Here is a 20806-nt window from a genome sequence, read left to right as displayed (position 1 = left end):
TAGCACACACTGAAGGCCATGGGCAGGTTGCTATTAATATGACAGCCTACTTCATATCAACTATAATTTCTAATGAAATACCTAATCTCCATTATTTTGATCTAAGAAGGCGATTCACTGAAAGACAGTGGGAGAGAAAAGGCTTTTATTTGAGTTGCTCATGTCAGCAAACCAATAATTTTGTCAAGTTCTTTTTTTAGCCCACTGAAACGCTTTGTATTGCCACAGTTTATAAAGGCACACAGATAAATCCTTTCAGAGCGCTGAATGAGGACACCATCTGTTTTTTTATTTCCTCCTTTTTCTTCCAGTTTTTCAATCCTTGTAATCAAATTTGAGCAAAATCAAATGGGGAGTTTTCATTGAAAGTACCCTTTGTTGGTCTGAAACGAGCAATTCATTTACAAAATGCCCTTCCTTTGTGTGGGAGGCTAAATGAAAAAAGAAATCAGTAGCTTTTAAAGCTAGGCCTTGCTGTGACTGCGAAGATAATGAAAGCCGTCTTGTGGGGTAGAAAGCATTTCAAAGGCAGGGCCCGACTCAGGGTTACAGTGCTGAAAACCCTGTGTGTTTGTTTTGTGTGGAGTGCCAAGCCAGGCATCCACAGTCTACCATCTTCGGGGTGAAATGGTGAAGACGAGTTCCGGGTAGTGCGAATAGCCCCGGCTTTAATGTTTCTACCTGCTCTCTCTCTAGGCGGCCCTTGTGTCATGCTCAATCCCCCACAGAAGAAATGGGAGTGGAGCATGGTTCCCTTATTCTGCTTGGTATGATGAGGAGCTTTCACTGAAGACTGGAGTTCCCCGGTTGTTTTCCCTTCAGTCGCCAGGCAATGGAATACCTCTCAGAAGGTGAGTTGTCCTATTTCCCTGCTTGCTATACTTCTTTCTGGGCATGCTTAGTTTTGTAGCTATTTACATTGACTGACAGGGATATTACTATTACATTTTTTAAGCTTCTGGACTCTTTTCACTGCACAGTACAGGTATTAGACAATGAGCCAGGTCCATAATGTAATGTATGGAACTGAGTTGATGCCTCAAACTCAGAACAGAATATAGGCTTCTTCTGTACAAGGTCTATGGGCTTTAAGTAGCTTCATGGAAATGTGAATGGAGTGGTGCTGTGAAGGCAAGGTAAGGCAAGCCTCCCAGGGCATCCTAGCCTGCTGTCTCAGGGGCAAGGCAGGAAATCACTGCAGCACTTACAAATGAGTTGTAATGATGTAATTAGCATCCTTGTTACTAACCGATGAGAGGAGATACACAAATAGTTCATAGAAGACTCCCCTGTGTGAAAGTTGATGATATAGCTTCTGTGATTTTGTAAAGATATAATGACATATCATTCTATAAAGATATCAAGGAATGTTACAAATTAAATTGTATATGAATAATGTAAAATGATCATTAGTATTTTAATATCAGTCTTCTTTGACACTTAGTCTGAGATTATTGTGGTTGTCGGATACTGTCCAGGTGTCCAACTGTCCGTTCTGTTTTCTATGGTGCTGCCTTTCAACTTCCCTCAAGTGAATTAGCTCAAGTATCTTCTCAAGTCATTAATTCATGTGTTAATCATATGCCTATGCACACAACATTTCTTGAGTATGTTCAAAAAGGTGATGACTTTTTGAGAAACTTTTTTCTCTTATCTGCCAAGTTTCATATGTGTAGTTCCCACCTCTATATTCTCAGTTGACAATAGACAAGCGAGTAATATTCAAATGAGTTGATTTCTCACTTGGCAGATTGAAATGTCAGAATTTGCACTGGAACAAATAACTTGGTAAAATTCAATTTCAAAAGAATATTTAATCAGTCAACTCTCTGTTGCCAACCAATACTAGCAAAGGAATCTTTCAGCCTTTGGGGAAATAAGTCAGTCAGGCAGCCAGTATGCATCTCATCTCTGCATTGATTCTTACTAGACTTCCCATTTAGGCTTGTGTGTGACTGTGAGCAGCCATATGTATGTTATAGCAGGGCTTAAATACCTGTATTTTGTCTGTATTGTGACATGTTACACGTCTATTTTGAAGCTCTGTCTTCTAAATCTTTTAAGCATCGTTTTTTTCTGGAATCGTTTTCTGTTCAGTTGCCATAATACTATACCATATGTTATGTCTATGCTTACTGTGTGGGTCATTTCAAGTGTTTTATATAAGAGATATGCAGGTTTTGGGGGAGTTAGCATAGATTTGTTAGTATTCTATAACAGCCAGTGTTCCTGTGAGGGAGTAAATGGAGTTTCATTCATACCTTGTACTTTCTGTCAAGACAGATAACATAGAAAAGATTATGGAGAAATAGTATTTTTTGGGTGGTCACTTACTGGTGTAATGTGATAAAACGTAACCTCTTTACTGTACAAATGATCATATTAATGTGGTCAGTTTGATGCTTTGTAAGCAATTACCTCTATAAGTCTTTGTAATTACACTGGAATACGTCAGAAATAAGGTTGAGGGATAAATCTGTCTCCATTATGCTGGGTGTATGAGCTTCCCTCAGGCCCTCCAACAAGAGGAACTTAATGGCGTGGTAAAGTGGGAGGAGGAGTTGCTGCTGAGCTGGAGGAGTGGAGGGGCGACGCTGACCGGCAATTAGAGCCCATTGAGCTGGGGGCCTGCCAGTCAGAGATGATAGGGCCGCTCTTCCACCCTGGTACCCACAGACCCTGTCATTAGGCCTACTCTGAGGCTGAGCCAGGCCTGTGGTTAGCTATCTGACCCCTGGGCACTCAGCGAGGGAGTCACCCATACGCTGCACTAACCAGTGCAATTAATCACATGCAACGAGTGACTGAACTGCATGTGAATATGACTGCTCTTCCCGGTGGTGTTAATAGAGCGAGGTGACATGCAATGGAGACCGGTGAACTTTGTGTGCACTGTGCATGTATGTGTTAATATGTGGGCAGGGTTATCATAGCTGGTATTCCTTCATTTGAATATCTGAATGGGTTTAATTTCCATGTAGGATTAACCTGAGACCACTTTGTCTTAGAAGCTTGGTGGAATAATGAGGTCTTAAACACCTGCTAGTTCTGATACAGGAAATTAAAACGGTTTATGGACAAACCCCAGCAAAGGAGACCCAAAACTTGATTTTAAAGTCAGCAACTCCATCTTGCGCCAGAGAAAGCTGCAACTAATATGGTTAAAGACCTCTCAAGAGTCTGTCTTGTCTTAATCTTCTAATGTAAATGAAGGATTTAAAAATGATGTTACCAGATGTCCAGGAGACACTTGAGAATTAAGACCTCAATCTAGGTTTTCCAGCAGGCTTCAGCCACGGCTGATAGAGGGCCTATGACTCCACAGGACAGGATATCCACCATTGTAAAACAGGGCCAGAAAGGTAGATTGGGAGCTGCCCAGGGAAACATACTCTGCTGTTGACTAGAGCATTAGAAGACCTGCCTTAAAGTACCATAGTAATTCCTAGAAAAGGATGGTCATTGTTGGTTTAGTGGAACTGCACTGGGTTACCCATGTAAGCTATTCCCACACAGTCAAAACGAACTACTCTTAACAGCTGGATTTTTACCATTTAATTGGAATGTGAAAAAAGAATCCAGCCTCATTGTGAAGAGGGCAATCATCCACAGTATTGCAAAAGTAAAAAATAAATAAATAAACTGTTTGCAGGACCATGGCTGCTTTTTATAGAGTTAGCTCTTACGTCTGCTTTTGTCCTTCTCTGGCCATTTTAATTGTACACAAGAGATCCCCCCCAGTAGTCTTAAAAGATTTCCTTCTTCCTTGTCTCTAAAAACATCTGAAGTGTGGTGCAAAATGTCTACCTGCAATTAGGGACCTTACTGAAAATTGGGCATCTGGCAACTGGCCCATTCATCATGGGGGATGGGGGTTCTCTTGTTTGGGTGCTGAAGCTGGGAGAATGTGTATGCATTTGGCATGCACGTGTGTGTGTGTCATGGCAGGTGCTGAATCCTGTGAAAGCAGGATATGTGAGGGTGCTTACTCTCACTGTCACTCTGCTCTGGCAGAGCAGATCATTGCAGGTGGTCAATCGAGGCCATTAACAACTCAGGGGTGCTGACTGAAACGTATCTACCACATGTAAACGCTGTGCCATAGGGGAAATTTGAGTTATTATCCCCGAAAACTCAGAGCTCTCTCTGTTCTATCTTTTATTTGTGTCTGTGTTTTTTTAAATTGTAGCACCTTTGCTAGCTGTGCCGTTATGATCCCAGACAACAACAAACATATTTTTGTGAATGTAATGCACTGTTTCCCCCCATTCTGCTGGATGTCGCTAGTTATCTTAAACTGCTCAGCTTTCTGTGTTCTTTGCATACTGTGAATGACAAACATCAGCCTGTTATTTAGAGAGGAGCAGAATGGATCCAGACGTAATGTGTACAAACTGACAGCTGAAAGTGGGAAGGCATCACTCATGAATAATTGGGCACTTTTGCTTTTTACTGTATCCTCCCATGGTGTTTTCCCCTCTGAGAGGTTATAGTTCCAAGCCATTAAGAGCTGCCATACTGAGTGAAGACAGCAAGGGGAACATTTGTCCAAAAGGCCTTATATCCGATAAACAGCAGTAGCAGTCAATTGATTACTCCAATCTATAAATAATAGCGCTGTTTATGAGGCTGCTAACGGCAGACACTGTAATTGTCTGTCATAAATCTTAGTCGCTGGTGACAGCAGCACAATGAGCACAGCCATCTGTTTGAGGGAAAAGGATGAATATCTGCTCTGTCGAAATGCACTTGGATGTGTCTCAATATTGTGGACAGGCTTTCACATCGGCTGCAGGGATGTGAACTTACTTTTTGCTTACATTGAATGTTCAGACCTTTTTAGATGACTGAGTACGGCTACATCTAGGAAGAGTTACGTGATTTCTCTCCAACCAGTTTAAGATGTATTTTCTAAAGTAAGTGCTGAAGTGAGAAAATACAAAAAATCCACTTTGTAATTTGGGGTGCTGAAAATATGATAGAATCCCCTTAAAGGGGCAATCTGCAATTGAAACAAATACTCCCCTGCCACTGTTTCGGTAAAAAGCTGAGGAATGGGGCTGGAGAAATGTAACCACTCAAATTCATAGACAGAGCTATGGGTGCAAGGACTGACCATCCATAATATCAAAATTATACTTTTAACCATGTCTTGAGGCTATGCTATGTTTGTTTACATTTGCATTGTTTACAAACATTGGACTAAAACAAGCATATATTTTGGGTTCTAATGGGGTACGACAGTTAAACTAAGCTTATGAGGCATTTATATTCTTCAAGAATCAATGCGTACATGTAATTAATAAGTCCAAAAATGGATGTAGCAACTGTGGATTGCCCCTTTAAACGGACTTTGGTCAAATGATTAAACAATTTTTTCTCAGTTATGTTTTTGTTTTATACATTGTTCTTACAAACAATGAAGGACTTAGATTGTTATGCTACAATCACACAGGTACAGTAAGAGTATCTTACCAGTCCCGATCATGTATTTGGAAATGTGGAGAAGAGATGTGTTCATGGGTAGTTTGTAAACAAAGACACTGTGTAGGCATCGCTATGGTGGTTTCCATAGAATTCCAGCCCTAGAAGTCTGTAGACACATTCAGAGTGTTGCAGGCACTAACAGGCTAACTGACAGATTCGTTTTATGATGTCCTCTTGGGCTGAATCAGTAGACTGTAATTTGCTGTCTCTCTTTGTCACCCTCTCAAGGCCACTTCAGAGTGGCCCACTTCACACATGGCTGTGTAGCAGCACAGTAGCAGCCTGCCCCAGAGCTCGGCTGCTTTTTAGTCCAATTAATGTCAAGCATCTATCAGCATGTGATGGATGGAAAATGTCCTTCTGATGGAGGCCAGACGATTTGAGGTCAGATCGATCCCAGTGGCAGAAGAGAGATGGAAACATTTCCCTGGAATTAGTCCTAGGATTTAGTCAATTATCAAATGAACCCTTTGCCCTGTGCGGCCATGGCCCCTGTTAGGCCATTGAGAAGGTGTGATGATGGAGAGTGTGTGTGTACAGGGACAGGGAGAACGTAGTGAAGCCTTCCTTACCCATGACCTTCTCCAGACCAACAGGGTCATCAGAACCACTGCTATTAGATGTGAGTGCAACATTCCACCCCACACTGACAATTCTACTGATGTCCCTGAGCGGTTTATTTGCACACAATTGTTGCATAGAAAACCTCCTCCTTCCAATATGTGCTGCGATCATCCACAAAGTTCTTCTTCACCTTGATCTTGACTTAACTCTTACATTGGTTTTGAAGACATTCCAATGTAGAGAACAATTACCTTTCAAAAAACGTTTTGGTTTCTTCAAAAAGTTAAGGTTTTGACTGTACTATTTTACAATATGAGTTTGTCCCATGGTTCCTGTCTGGACTGTTAGGAGGGCTTTCCCAGGGAACAGATGTCTTTAATCAGGAGTAATTGAAGTGAGTGGGATGAGTTGAGTGCTGCATATTTGTTTGGATGCAGTGCCCCCTGCAGTATGATTAGAGTAGAGGGAGATAAGATTTCTAAAACAAAGATACATTAATTATTATGTGCTGTTTAACAGTGGTGGGTAAGCCATAGACTGTATATGGGTGTACCCAAGAGTTTAGCCAATTTGTTGGAGCAACATATATGTCCATAAAGAATTGAAGTATCTTGTGATATCGTTCGAATTTACAGTATAATCATTGTTATTACATTATTCATATCATGTTTACATTTATAAAGTTCAACCTTTGTAGAGGGTTTAATACAGGAAACCATCCACTTTGTATTTCATTTTAGTTCTCTGTGATTTCCACATGTTGGGAGAAATGAGGTATTATTTTTAGTGATCCAATTAATTGTTTTTCTTTATAAAAACACATGGCATCATGCAAAATCAAGATATCTTCAGTTCACGATCATATCACCATTTCATCATTTGAAATTTGACTTGGTAGAGATATAGTTGAGATATAAACATTTTGATATCAAAATGAGCAGAATGTTTACTGAATGTTTGTTGGGTAGAATTTAGTGAATGTAACTGATATATTTATAATTGACCACTTTTATTATGAGGATAGAAAGCATTTCAGTTGGTAGTCACTCTGTAAACTCCCCTTGATAAATTGGTCAATTATTCCAATAGATGGCATCAAAACCCTAGGCCACAGTGGGTCGGCATCCTGTAGTCTTCATCACAAGTCCGCTCCAGTCTGCAATACAGAACAATTCACATCAAGATGGTGCAGAATATGTCTGATTCATTTTGTTTTTGACATTCTTTTAGTGAAATTATTTTCAGTGTTGACAAAAAAAAAATCCTAAGCAAAAGTGTAAGCAATATTATTATTAATGTATGCAAACACCTTAATGTATCAAGTCATACATTTTCATATGATCTATCTGACAACAAAACATATTTAATTGTGTGCAAAATGTTCTAAGAAGAGGCACTATCTAATTATATCCTCTTTAAATATTTATCTAATTATATCCTCTTGAAATATTTCATTTGAAGACACAACATTTTCCTTATGCACTAGCATCACCCAGTTGTCTTCAAAGAACTGGACATCGTGAGACAAAATATAACATGACTGGAAAAACGACTTGCCTTAAATTGTTCTATGGCACTAAGTCTCATTGTATCGCATTATTTGATTGATCATACTTGATCATATCTCTCTGTCATTTGATTTATTGAATAAGACATTTAATGTAAGGGATAACATTGACCTATAAATATATCAATATTAAGATATTTGAACAATATTATCCTTCATTTTCTACAATTAAAGAGGGGTTCATCTTACATGCTGACTTTGGACCTTTTCAAACCTTTGTAATGTCTGGCTTTGTACTGGGCAGTAGCATGCTCCTTCCTACAGGCACCCTTTGACAGTCACCCCTCACACTATAATTAAATGATGATTTAGGACGTGTGAGAAGTCCGTTATAGGACCAGGAGAAAATTGGTGCTTATTGGAACACTGAATACCCCTCATTTTCTCCAGTGGCAATTTCCATCTCTCGTCTGTATAACAAACCGGCCTTTCTAGTCCTTTTACTCTGTTTCCCGATAAAGGACTAAACTCCCCGCTGTTGTGTATCTCCTGTATTTTCCTTTATATTAAGAGTTGTCTAGGTTGAATTGGCATAATGTTTTTATAGACAAATGCAGCGTTGACTTGAATTATTAAGTAAAAAATTTATATAATTGTAGCACTACGAAAGATAGTTATACTTATTGTATACTGTATGCCTATATACTAAACTCTACTATGTACTGTTAATATAATTGTAGCAGACCCTTAATATGTATATATATATATGAATTATATAACATTTTATAATATTTTTTAAAGACTATAAATACTGATATTGTAGTAAAAAAGTGCATGGTGGATTGATTCTCTGATTTGAACGCTTATTATATATACAAGAAAAGGTTCTATTCAGTGCTTTTGAAATGTAAAATAACTTTGCTCAGTGATAATCTTCAGATGTACTGTAGAATAATGGGCACTCCCTGCGCCTCAAGTTTTTGCGCTTTCTTCAGAATTAAGCTTGAAGTCTAATTTGTAACATTGAAACACAAATTACTTACCATAATATCTCCCCAAAGGAGGGCAATTGTTGAGATGATTTGATTGAATAGAAGAAGAGAAAAAAGTGGCACTAAGATTTTTTAATTCAAGGATGTATTGATGGAAGCCTATCATTTTAGGCAATTCATGTGTGGATCCAGAAAGATAATTGATTATAGACAAACCTGCTCCCTCTAAAAACGACAGCTTTTAATATCCATGCACCTCTCGAAAGATCATCTCTCTGATTATTAACACAAATATATATTTTAAATCAAGACTGCAAATTTAGGAGAAATTCACTCTGCAGTGCTACCAAGGCACACTGTTCAATGTATAAGTTACTTAACATGCATACATTAATATACGTGTTTATAGATAATACTAGTTTTATAGATTTGAGCATATTACCCTCCACTATTTTACTAGGAATACTTTTTTTATGCATATTGTTGGGCCTATGTAAATATATTTACTTTGAAAGCTTCAAAAGACCCTAAAATGTAATAACATTGTTTTTGTTAAAGATATTAAAACACATTGTAAATGTATTTTCTTTTTAATTTCTTGCTTATTGTTAAGATGGAGTGAATGTCTCAAATAACAATACAATTTAAAAAATATGTATCCTCCAGTTGAAGGTTGAATGTTTTATTTCTGTAAATTTGATTTCCACTACCAGTCAAGTCGTCCACGCATGCAAAAGTACTAAATCCAAATCTAACAGTGGAGAGAAAAATACATAATTTCTTACCCCATTCCAGTGCTTCAGGGTTCTCCAGACGGATGTGCCGGCGGCTTTTCCAGAGGTGTGCCATAGACAGCGAGAGAGAGCAGCAGATCCTGTGAACAATGAGTGGAGAGGCCTCAGTGTACTGCCGCCCTGCAGCCGGCTCTCAGCACATGGCTTTCTGACCAGCTCTGCCTGTCATTGTGACCTTTCACTGTAGGTTTCTGGTTCACCTGTGCACTATAAAGATGTTTTTTATTCTTAAGTGATTGTTTATTTGTTTTTTAATTAATATAATTATTTCAGATAATTATTGTGATTAATTGATCTTGACAAGCTGCAGTATGTGTGCCCAGAAACACAGTAATTATAAATCACGATAATTATATTTTTGCTATATCCACTTTAAAACATTGGTGTTTATATTTTAGGACAAAAAAGTGGCTCTTATTCTAAGTCAAAGTTGGAGTTGTATTGCACAGATAATAAGGATAGTGCTGTTGGTTATACAGTCATTTCCATTTTACCTGTTTTTTGTAGTCGTTGATTCAGTTTATTTAATTTCAGTAATTTCATTTATCCATATAGCACCATGGAGACATGGTGCTAGGACATGTAGTACTGTATTATCCTTGAAATGCCTCTGTTGCATATTGTATTTCAAAACTCTGAACTGAGCTGAGCCCTTAGCATATGCTACATGCGAGAGAACAGCTCTAGTGATTCTCATCTGCGCTCTTATCTGATCGCCTACATTATGGGTTTATCTGTAACCATGACTGGAGAGACACTTTTCTTGATTTGATTTAAATTGATCCCCCCGGTACCCCTCATCCCAGTATCCCTGTAACCCTTTCAAGTTCAAGTTGAAACTTCCATGAACCAGGTTAAAATAAGGTCAAGCAACTACACTCTTCTCCAGATTAAACCCCTTTGGCTGAATCTGCCTGGCTCCTCTTGGAGAGGGGTAATTTCCCCCCTCTGCCAGGCCCCCATTATTAAGGGGATCAGGGGGTTGAGCAGCCCCTCTCCCTGCTCTCCCTGCTGGAGAATTGGCGCGTCGCTGCTTGTCTGTTTGCCGCTCTCTGGTTCTGACGGCAAAGGTTAGAAAAGCACTTGACTGCCGTCCCAGAGGTACTTTCAACTTAACGAGGAGGGGGGATATCTGTTTCCTCAAATCAATCGCGGTCTTAACTGAACATCGTGGACCATCTGCTCAGGGCTTACCGCCCAGCTTCCCATCAAATCCCAATATTTGTGGAAGCTGATCCCGGGGCCCGAGGCCCTGAGACGAGGGGTTCCCAGAGCCCCTCAAGCGCACTGCTCTGGCTGGGGCCCTCGGTTGGTCCCACTCTCCAGCTCCCTCTCCAGCTCCCTTTCCCCCACATGTTTGATTAATCACAAAATCTGTGTGGCAAACGGTGGGGACTCCCATCCTTAGAGAGGAGGAGGAGGAGGGTAGAGGAAAGCAAAATGCCCAGCTAATCACTTTAGCTTTCAGTGCTCCATTGTGTTTTAAAGTAATGAGACTGTGATCTCACATCTCTGTCCTCACCACTTGGTGGGGTTTTTCTTTATTTTTGAAGTTATTTCAACTTGTTTTGCATTTTAATTCATCTGCCCCTCCTCTCACAGTCTCATCTTAACCGTCAGCACCTTGCCTCCATTTCCTCAGGGGCACTTGGCTCCCCAAGTAATTACATTAAAAGTCACCTGGCAATCCTGTAAGCATACATTTTAAAGGCTGTTTTTACCTCATTAAGCAGGGTTTTCTCCTTTCTTCCCTATTTCATGGGGAGATAGGGACTTGAAAACAACCTGACGCTCAGATTTCAGGCTCAGGATTCAAACCCTTCCTCACATTTTCCAGTGCTACATGCTATTAGCTTAGCCAGCCTCAGCGGAGCAGAGCTGCGTGGGCGCTTCAAGATCAGACGGTTGCCACATCCACATCCGTCTCTGGAGCCGAAGAGATCTTTTAGGCAATTCAAAGCTGTCCTCATGCGAATGTGCCATGGAGCACCCTTGACTCCTGTTTTCCTCTGCCTAAATAACCTTGAGGTGTATCGACTAGCGGGATATGTGATGGGCAGCCTGAGCACAGGCGCAGGTTGGTTGGTAAACAAGGCTCTTCGACCTCCTGTCTCTCTTTTGTGGCACTGTAATATCTTCCCCTCTGGACAATGGTGATCTTCTCCCACTTTAGCGGACTGAACCCTCTGTGGGAATAAATTAGCTGTATGGGAGGTTGCGGTTACTTTGCAAGATGTCAATCGTACAGCCAAGGTCGCTGCCCCTCTGGCATTCTCATGCGTAGCAGCCGCCACAATCTGTAAACATTTGCGGAAGCCGACATGTTGAGGTGCTATAACACCCCCCTCCCCCTTCACCACCACCACCACCACCACCACCAACACCCCCCTCAAGGATAACATAATACAGAAGCAAATACACAGTAAGCGAAAGGCTAATAGGGTTAATTGTCATGTAAAAAACTCCACAGTCAAGCGCAGGTCCAGTCAGTGGCAGTGTGTCCCCCAACACCCCCCCTCCCCTCGGGCCTCCCTGGGGAAACGCAGCCCAGATGGCATTTTCCTGGAGGCTGTGACCCACAAGGGGCTGGCGGCAGCCGAGTACAAGGTGCATCTCCTCAGCCTAATTAATTTACTATTATAGCACCTGTTTTAGAATAGATAGGGCTGGGAAGGGAAGCGCTCCCCAGACGCAGCGGTGGGGCTCGCCAGTAAATGGGTTTGAGCTGATTATATTAAGCTGATGCTTTGATCATCAGAAGGCGTTAAAATGGAAATATGTTTTCGCTGGCTGTGGGCCTCGGAAAAGAGAGGAGCAGTCTGGGGACGCGGCTGATTACTTTTGACTATGGATTCACACAAGCCTCTAAATAAGGGCATCCAGCCTATGAAACACCTTGCTTTTAGAGGTGCCTCTCTCTCCTTTCTCTCCCATTCTGATCTCTGTCAGGCTCTGAGGTTGCTGGTGCTGAAGCCTCTATTTCATCCTGGGTAGTGTTCTAATGTGTTTCCAACATAAAGAGGTTTTTGTCTTTCACTCAGTTGTGCAGCATCAAAGGACCAAGTTTGAATATGGAAACATTTTTGTGTAATTTGTGGGAGAGGATAGCTTACATACAGTATATCACAATATTTTCCATAATAGGGAAACACTTTATGAAGTTGATAGACATGGATATTGTCTCTTGGTTGAACTGTTACATGCATGTAGGATTGCAAAGGGAGGATATACTGGAAACTTTCTAAGTTTACCAGTAAAATACCAGAATTTTGGTAACTTTCAAGGAATAGATGGAATTCTATTAGATGACATCTAGTGGCCTTTTGGGGTACTTAAGATATCCCATGTAAAATATATTTAAAAAATCAAATAAGATGATTTCTAAATACAAAATAGAATGACAAAGCTGTAAAATATTATCCTAAATATAAACCATCAACTTAGTGAATACCATTGGTGTTTAATATGAGGGTTTCAGCATGAAATATCCTTTATGTATTTTTTATTTATTTTACTATGTCAATATGTCTTTGTTGTAAATGTTTTGGGGCCAAACTGGTGGCAGTTGTGAAAAAAGACAATAGTTGGAAAAGTTGCCATGCAGAGTTAATAAAAAATAATGCCATAGTTGATTAGATGCTTTTTTTATTAATTAAGCTATTTTCTCTTGAACGATATGGTCTATCTACTAGAAGCTGGACAATATGGACATAGATATAAAAATGAATACTATATATATGAATACATTTTGTTAAAGTTATTAAAGTATAAATTACCTAAATTACTATAGATTGCCATAGATTACCTGCTAATTACCAAAATTACAGAAGATTCCGGTAACTTTGGTAGATTACCGGTATCTTTGCAGCCCCTGGTTCTCCTCAGACTTGACTGCCCTTGACCAGCACAAAAACATCCTGTGCCGTATTGCATTAGCATCGAATAGCCCCCGCGATATGCAACTTTTCAGGGGAGTTAGGAACCAATATACACAAGCAGTTAGGAAAGCAAAGGCTAGCTTTTTCAAACAGAAATTTGCATCCTGTAGCACTAACTCCAAAAAAATTTGGGACACTGTAAAGTCCATGGAGAATAAGAGCACCTCCTCCCAGCTGCCCACTGCACTGAGGCCAGGAAACACTATCACCACCGATAAATCTACAATAATCGAGAATTTCAACAAGAATTTTGCTACGGCTGGCCATGCTTTCCACCTGGCTACCACTACCCTGGCTACCAGCTCTGCACCCTCCGCTGCAACTTGCCCATGCCCCCCCTGCTTCTCCTTCACACAAATTCAGACAGCTGATGTTCTGAAAGTGCTGCAAAATCTGGACCCCTACAAATCATCTGGGCTAGACAATCTGGAGCCTTTCTTTCTAAAATTAGCAGCCGAAATTGTCGCAACCCCTATTACTAGCCTGTTCAACCTCTCTTTCATAACGTCTGAGATCCCCAGAGATTGGAAAGCTGCCGCGGTCATCCCCCTTTTCAAAGGGGGTGACACTCTAGATCCAAACTGTTACAGACCTATATCCATCCTGCTCTGCCTTTCGAAAGTTTTTGAAAGCCAAGTTAACAAACAGATCACTGACCATTTCGAATCCCACCGTACCTTCTCCGTTATGCAATCCGGTTTCCGAGCTCGTCATGGGTGCACCTCAGCTACGCTCAAGGTCCTAAACGATATTATAACCGCAATCGATAATAGACAGTACTGTGCAGCCGTCTTCATCAACCTGGCCAAGGCTTTCGACTCTGTCAACCACCGCATTCTTATTGGCAGACTAAATAGCCTTGGTTTCTCAAATGACTGCCTCGCCTGGTTCACCAACTACTTCTCTGATAGAGTTCAATGTGTCAAATCGGAGGGCCTGTTGTCTGGACCTATGGCAGTCTCTATGGGGGTGCCACAGGGTTCAATTCTTGGGCCGACTCTTTTCTCCGTGTATATCAATGATGTCGCTTTTGCTGCTGGTGACTCTCAGATCCACCTCTACGCAGACGACACCATTTTGTATACATCTGGCCCTTCTTTGGACACTGTGTTAACAAACCTCCAAACGAGCTTCAGTGCCATACAACACTCCTTCCGTAGCCTCCAACTGCTCTTAAACACTAGTAAAACTAAATGCATGCTCTTCAATCGAACGCTGCTGGCACCCGCCCACCCGACTAGAATCACTACTCTCGGCGGGTCTGACCTAGAGTATGTGGACAACTACAAATACCTAGGTGTCTGGTTAGACTGTAAACTCTCCTTCCAGACTCACATTAAGCATCTCCAATCCAAAGTTAAATCTAGAACCTATTTCACAACAAAGCCTCCTTCACTCATGCTGCCAAACATGCCCTTGTTAAACTGACTATCCTACCGATCCTTGATCGAAATGAAGTCATTTACAAAATAGCCTCCAACACTCTACTCAGCAAATTGGATGTAGTCTATCACAGTGCCATCCGTTTTGTCACCAAAGCCCCATATACTACCCACCACTGTGACCTGTACGCTCTTGTTGGCTGGTCCTCACTACATATTCATCGCCAAACCCACTGGCTCCAGGTCATCTATAAATCACTGCTAGGCAAATCCCTGCCTTATCTTAGCTCATTGGCCACCATAGCAACACCCACCCGTAGAATGCGCTCCAGCAGGTATATCTCACTGGTCATCCCCAAAGCCAACACCTCCTTTGGCCGCCATTCCTTCCAGTTCTCTGCTGCCAATGACTGGAACGAACTGCAAAAATCTCTGAAGCTGGAGACTCTTATCTCCCTCACTAACTTTAAGCATCAGTTGTCAGAGCACCTTACCGATCACTGCACCTGTACACAGCCCATCTGAAATTAGCCCACCCAACTACCTCATCCCCATATTGTTATTTATTTTGCTCATTTGCACCCCAGTATCTCTATTTGCACATCATCTCTTGCACATCTATCATTCCAGTGTTAATACTCAATTGTAATTATTTTGCACTATGGCCTATTTATTGCCTTACCTCCATAACTTGCTACATTTGCACACACTGTATATATATTTTCTGTTGTATTTTTGACTTTATGTTTTGTTTACCCCATATGTAACTCTGTGTTGTTGTTTTTTATCGCACTGCTTTACTTTATCTTGGCCAGGTCGCAGTTGTAATTGAGAACTTGTTCTGAACTGGCTTACCTGGTTAAAAAAAGGTGAAATAAAATAAATAAATAAAAATGGATGATAATTGGGTTGACACTTTGCATGAGTATGGTTGTCATTAGGTCTGTAATGACCTGTTATGACTGGTCTTATGTCACATTGATAAAAACATTATGTAGGCTTTATGCCAGGTTGTGTCAAGTCAAGTGTTGTCCATTTGTGTTTTTCTGATCCAGGTCTTTGTTGTATCCTGTTGTTTTGCACAGTTCATGTCCATACTTTTAGAACTCCTGTCACATTCTCAAATAATAATCTCACACTAATCCAACAAATATTGAGCAAATAAGCATGCTGGTTTAAGTGGAGGCCGGGAACGGGTTTTGGGGGGATGGAGGTTGGGGGTTGGGTTGGAGGGTGGTTGTGGGGATGAAATGAAGCATCGATGATGGAATAATAGCGGGTGAAACTGGAGCCCTGCTCCAAACACTGCCAGTCTGTAAATGGATTTAGGATATGCTAATCTCGCCTTCTCTCTCACTTCATTCATTTCCACCCCAGTGCCCCTTAAGGATTAACATAATTTATCACCCATGAAATGCCAGAAAACAATTTTTGCTTGTAAAAATGCACACCAACATCATCTCCACCGGCTGACTGACACTGGTCCTTTTAGCTGGAGGGGAAGTTCTGTTACCTGTGAGTTCTATGAAGGAACAACTGTCCACAATGTATCGATGTATCATGACCATCTAATTTCACACAATTTTATGTGAACACTTCAGCCAAATAGGGCCTTCATTTTGAAAGCAGATCAACTTCAAGTCAAACTAATGTTTGCTCAGTGGTCTTTACTGCCAATGCCTGTTCAAACGTGCACAGTAAAAGGACAACTTAACAGAACATTTTAGAAATGTTGTATTGTTGTAATGAGTTTGCCAAGATTATTTGGATGAAACTTATTGTTGGCTGTTTGATCACTTTGACCCAACATGTTAGGATATTAATATTACTTGACATATTTGATATTTGTTCTGATAAAGTAACTGAAATTAAAATCACAATGAATATTGTTGACAGATAAATTAGCAGTACTGCACAGGGGGATGCAGTCGCATAGCATATTTACCCATTAGATTTGAATGGCTGACCCCTTTCTCCTTCGACACGCGAGGCTGTCTCTAAAACACACACAATGTAAAACCATAGCTAGTGGCCATTGTGCTGGTCCATTTAGAGGGATTTATTAATGTTTGCTGAGAAACGTTTGACCCATATCACTGCAGCCTCCTAATCAGGATGTGTGATAGATGCTGGAGATCCTCTTGTGTTCTCCCAGTGGGTTTGTTTGTTCTTTGCTATTTTCACCCTATAGGGTTTCATTGACTCAAGCCTTCCTCGCCATCCTTTGGTAATGGTAGAGTGGATATTTTGTGGTTGCATGTATACATCCAGAGTCATCAATGGGTTTACACGTTTTGCTTGGCATACTTTCTAATTTGGTTCAGATGGAAAGAGAATTAGACTTGCTCCTGTGCACACACTATCTCCACAAGCCGAAGGACCGGCCTCTGTATCTTAACATTTATTTTCTCAATTTCTCCCTCTCCTCTTTTGAAATCAGTGTGTATCGTGTGTGGCAGTGATTATAATCTAAAGATTTGCTCACTTACCTTGGCGTGAACAATGAGTTCTCCCTGAATAGGTGGTATTCACATGGTTAGTCTTTAATGGCCTTCCAAGTTGATATGTTGGGGGGGGTTGGGGTAAATCTCTTCCTCACAACCAGAGCCTGAAACGCATAGAAATGATGCGTTGTCTGTGGCTGGGTGATGAAGGCCTCCTTAGCTTAATCTGCCAATGCAGATGGTGAGAATAACAGTGCTGCGAAAAGGAATAATGAGACCTAGAAAATAATATTTGCATCAAATAAAAAATTTGGTTAATGGGCTTTGGTTTGGTAAAAAGTAATTTTACTCATTATGTATCATATGTTGTACTGATTTAGTGGCAAATGCAGAGACTTTGATGAAAACCATCAAAATCAATATGCAAGCCTGTAAAATGTCAGTTTTGCAGAGTATGTGGTAATTTAAAATTTAAAATATGTAAATAAAATAATGTACGATTTTGATAAAGGGGCCCTGCGGTCTTCAAATTGTTCGAACTTATTTACTGTCCAAACTGGCATCACTAAAATTCTTTCAGCATTTGTTCATAATTGTATAAAGATGATTAAATTCCCCAAACTCTTGACTGCTGTTCATGAGGCTCTTAATGTGCTTTGGGTAATTGAACATGTCCAGAGATGTTTTATGTACGATGTGTTTTACCACAATATCATCAGCTTGGCAGTGTTTACATACAGTAATAACAAGTTCTGTCATTCAGGGACCCCATGAATTCACAGGCAGTTTGGATTTATCGTAATCTGCTTTCCCTTGGTCCACATTTGTATAGAAAACACAAGATTTCATTTTTCTGTAATTGCCTCTTTTAATTCCATGCACCCCATCAAGCCAAGATTGGAAATATCCAGATTTTTGGGACATCTTGGGACTCAGACAGTAAAGATTTGGGGGAGCTTGAGATTTTATGTTGGAACTTGAATCGTGAAAATAACTAGTTTGAAACTGAAGCAGTGGCCTGCACGGTCATGATAAAAAGTAAGAAATTAAACATCTTAGTTTTAACCCAGCTTGCTACGATAGATGAAGTCTCTGCTTTTCCTGGTGTACCATTGACAGCACTTAGCTACTGTGGTAATCTCCTCCACATTGTATGAGCAGGGTGCCCTTGAGGGTTGCACTGGGGATGAAGGGTGTGGGGACAGTTAGTGGGTGACATTAAATGAAAACTTTCATCCTCTTCCTAGTTTTCGCTGTGTGGCCGCCCTGGCACACAAGGAGGAGAAGAGAACAGACAGCGGTGGATGAATGTTTTGTTTTTTTCCAGAAATGTTAATGGATAGACAGACGCCATAGCTACTAAAAAGCTCTCTTTTTTTGTAATATTGTAATATTGTAATGTAATGTTGTAATATTGTACTGCATAGTTGCATGGAACGTAGCAGGCAACTCTCTAAGCATTGTATATTCCGTTGAATAGTTTCAACGAACAGAACAGTGCTGTTGATGGTGAAATTTGCCTTTTTACTCTCACGCTCCTGATTTTGTCTGTATTGATATTAAAAACATTTGTTGACGTGCTTCACACATACTATGGAGCTAGATTTGGTGAGCCCTCCCTGACAGCCTAGAATCATCTTCAAGTATGCAGAAAATAGTTTGATTTTCTTTCTAATTCATCTACTATAGTGTTACGTGGGCTAGGTTCCAAGCCCTCCCAATTTTCTGTCGCCTATCTCTCTTTTACCCCACACCTGTTAGTCTCACACAGATGTGAACGTAATTAGATAAGAAAAGAAAAACAATCCTAGAACGGACTGAAACAATCACAGACAATCTGATGAGAAGAGGCCATCTGCTATATGCATTACCTCTATTGAAAAAGCCCTTTTGTTGCTTTGCCAGATTTGGAGAGATTCATGAAATATGTATATTTTTCATAAAGTGTTGAAGGGTTACTTTTCCCTCAAAACGAAGGTAAGATGAAGGGAGCTGTTTCAATCAAACGTAGTAAATGACTGAGTGTTCTTTTCCCATATGAGTGTCAATTGAGCGATAATGATACATACTTTCAAAACTTGAAAAGGGTTGCAGAAGTCAAACATTTCCCTTCCAATAAGATACAGATTAAAGTAGTGGATGGACATGCAGTCCAGTTTCTGTCATTTATGATGCGATTGGTGGTGTTCATTACAAACATTGTGCAAACATCCTTTAAAGTTATATAAGAGCACTTCACTGATGGATGTGAAAAGTATGTACACAACAAGTCCATTTTACTATGAAACTGAAATTGAGTAAGGTATACAGCAACTGCTAACCATGTATCAGAAGTGTCTGTAAAATGACTTTACCTTCTGTTAGGTGAAGTATGCCTTCATCTTTGATGTCATCACTGCACTTCCTCACATTGAGAAGATGAGTGTTTTGCTGTGAGTTGTCCGGAGGTTAGATCAGGGTTCAGGAACATTGTCACATCTCTATCCTCCCCTGGGAAATTGACTGACCCTGAAGTCTTCTGCTCCGGCTCTTCCTGATTATGCTGGCCCTTTGTTGCCCTGATCCACTATCACACAATCTATCTTAACACCCTACACCTTCATCAAGTCAATAATTAATTTCATATCTGGGGAACCAGGGTGTTTGTGTTGAGTTGTTGTGTTTCCTCTGAGCTACATCCTCATATAACTTGGTGGTGACACTATCTCCTAAATTTACCACCTTTAGAAAATTGGAGGCAGTGATGTGGAAGAAGTGGCTGCCTTCTATTCAGCTGTCCATCAAAGGGGCTGTCGTCTGGGGCTTTAACTTTCCATGGGAGATTCTCTGGGCTCAAAGTGGAATTGGATACACAGGAGGGCTATGGCCAAGTGTCAAGGAAGTTTAAGACATTGATTATGTTGATATGCGTTTGTCCAACACCTCTTGGTCTCCAATTCCTACTTTGGTGACCTTAACTTTCTGTCTCTCCCTCTTTGTCTTTTTATTGATGTATTCATGAATCATAGCTATAGTCACTCAATGGAGACTGCTGACTGCTGGACTTAACCTAGACCCATGCATGCTAGAGAGGGACAAGAGGTATTTGGAAGTGAAAAAAACGCCAACTACAAGCCAGGCTAGGGGTAGAAGAAATCTGTATGTATTGCGGCAGCAAGGTTGGATATGTAATTTCTGGGAGTGTGATGCATCTACATATCAGCATGGCTTTCCTTGTCTGCTGCCATGTAAAGTTCTATCCAATCAGGAATAGTGTAGAGAGGCCAACACATTTCTGTTAGTGGAAATGAAATCGGCTCTCCATGACAGAAAAAGCAAAGCAAACAGAGCAAAGAAATGTTGTACCAGCCTTCCAATCTGCCACACGTTGTCAGATGCTTAAACAGAGGAATTCATATGGTGGTATCAATTGCAGTTAAAAGTCTGATTTTATTTGCTTGGTGTGATAGGGCATGTACCATGACTCTATAACTCAATCTTTGCAGATTTCACCCTTGCTTAATTTCCTTAATTGTAAAGCAGCACGTCTGCCAACTCACTCCCCTTGGGGAAATGCTTATCACATCCCTGCACCAAATCTGCATTTCATTTATTTTCATTGTGCTGCCGTTCACTCTCAAAATGCTCATGTTTTCCTCAGGTTTAGCATTCTGGTAACAGTTACCTGCAAATGCAATTATCTGTAATATTCGTCTAAA

General features: G+C 40.6%; 2 long non-coding RNA genes across 2 annotated transcripts in view; one reads left to right on the top strand and one right to left on the bottom strand.

Annotated features, from left to right (window-relative positions):
• Nucleotides 1-20806, top strand: part of LOC121533426 — a 139678-nt gene that overhangs the window by 21427 nt on the left and 97445 nt on the right. The window contains exon 2 of the long non-coding RNA XR_005994459.1: nt 697-851. This is a non-coding gene — a long non-coding RNA (uncharacterized LOC121533426). The remainder of the gene's footprint in view (nt 1-696; nt 852-20806) is intronic.
• LOC121533427 lies at nt 6994-19725 on the bottom strand. Its single transcript, XR_005994461.2, has 3 exons — nt 19463-19725; nt 9336-9424; nt 6994-7207 (listed from the first exon to the last, which is right to left on the bottom strand). It is a non-coding gene; the product is annotated as an uncharacterized LOC121533427 (long non-coding RNA).

Source organism: Coregonus clupeaformis, chromosome 20 (genome assembly GCF_020615455.1).
Source record: "Coregonus clupeaformis isolate EN_2021a chromosome 20, ASM2061545v1, whole genome shotgun sequence".
NCBI classification, from domain to species: domain Eukaryota; kingdom Metazoa; phylum Chordata; class Actinopteri; order Salmoniformes; family Salmonidae; genus Coregonus; species Coregonus clupeaformis.
Note: the sequence above shows the minus strand (reverse complement) of the source record. Positions and strands in the feature narration are given on the sequence as shown.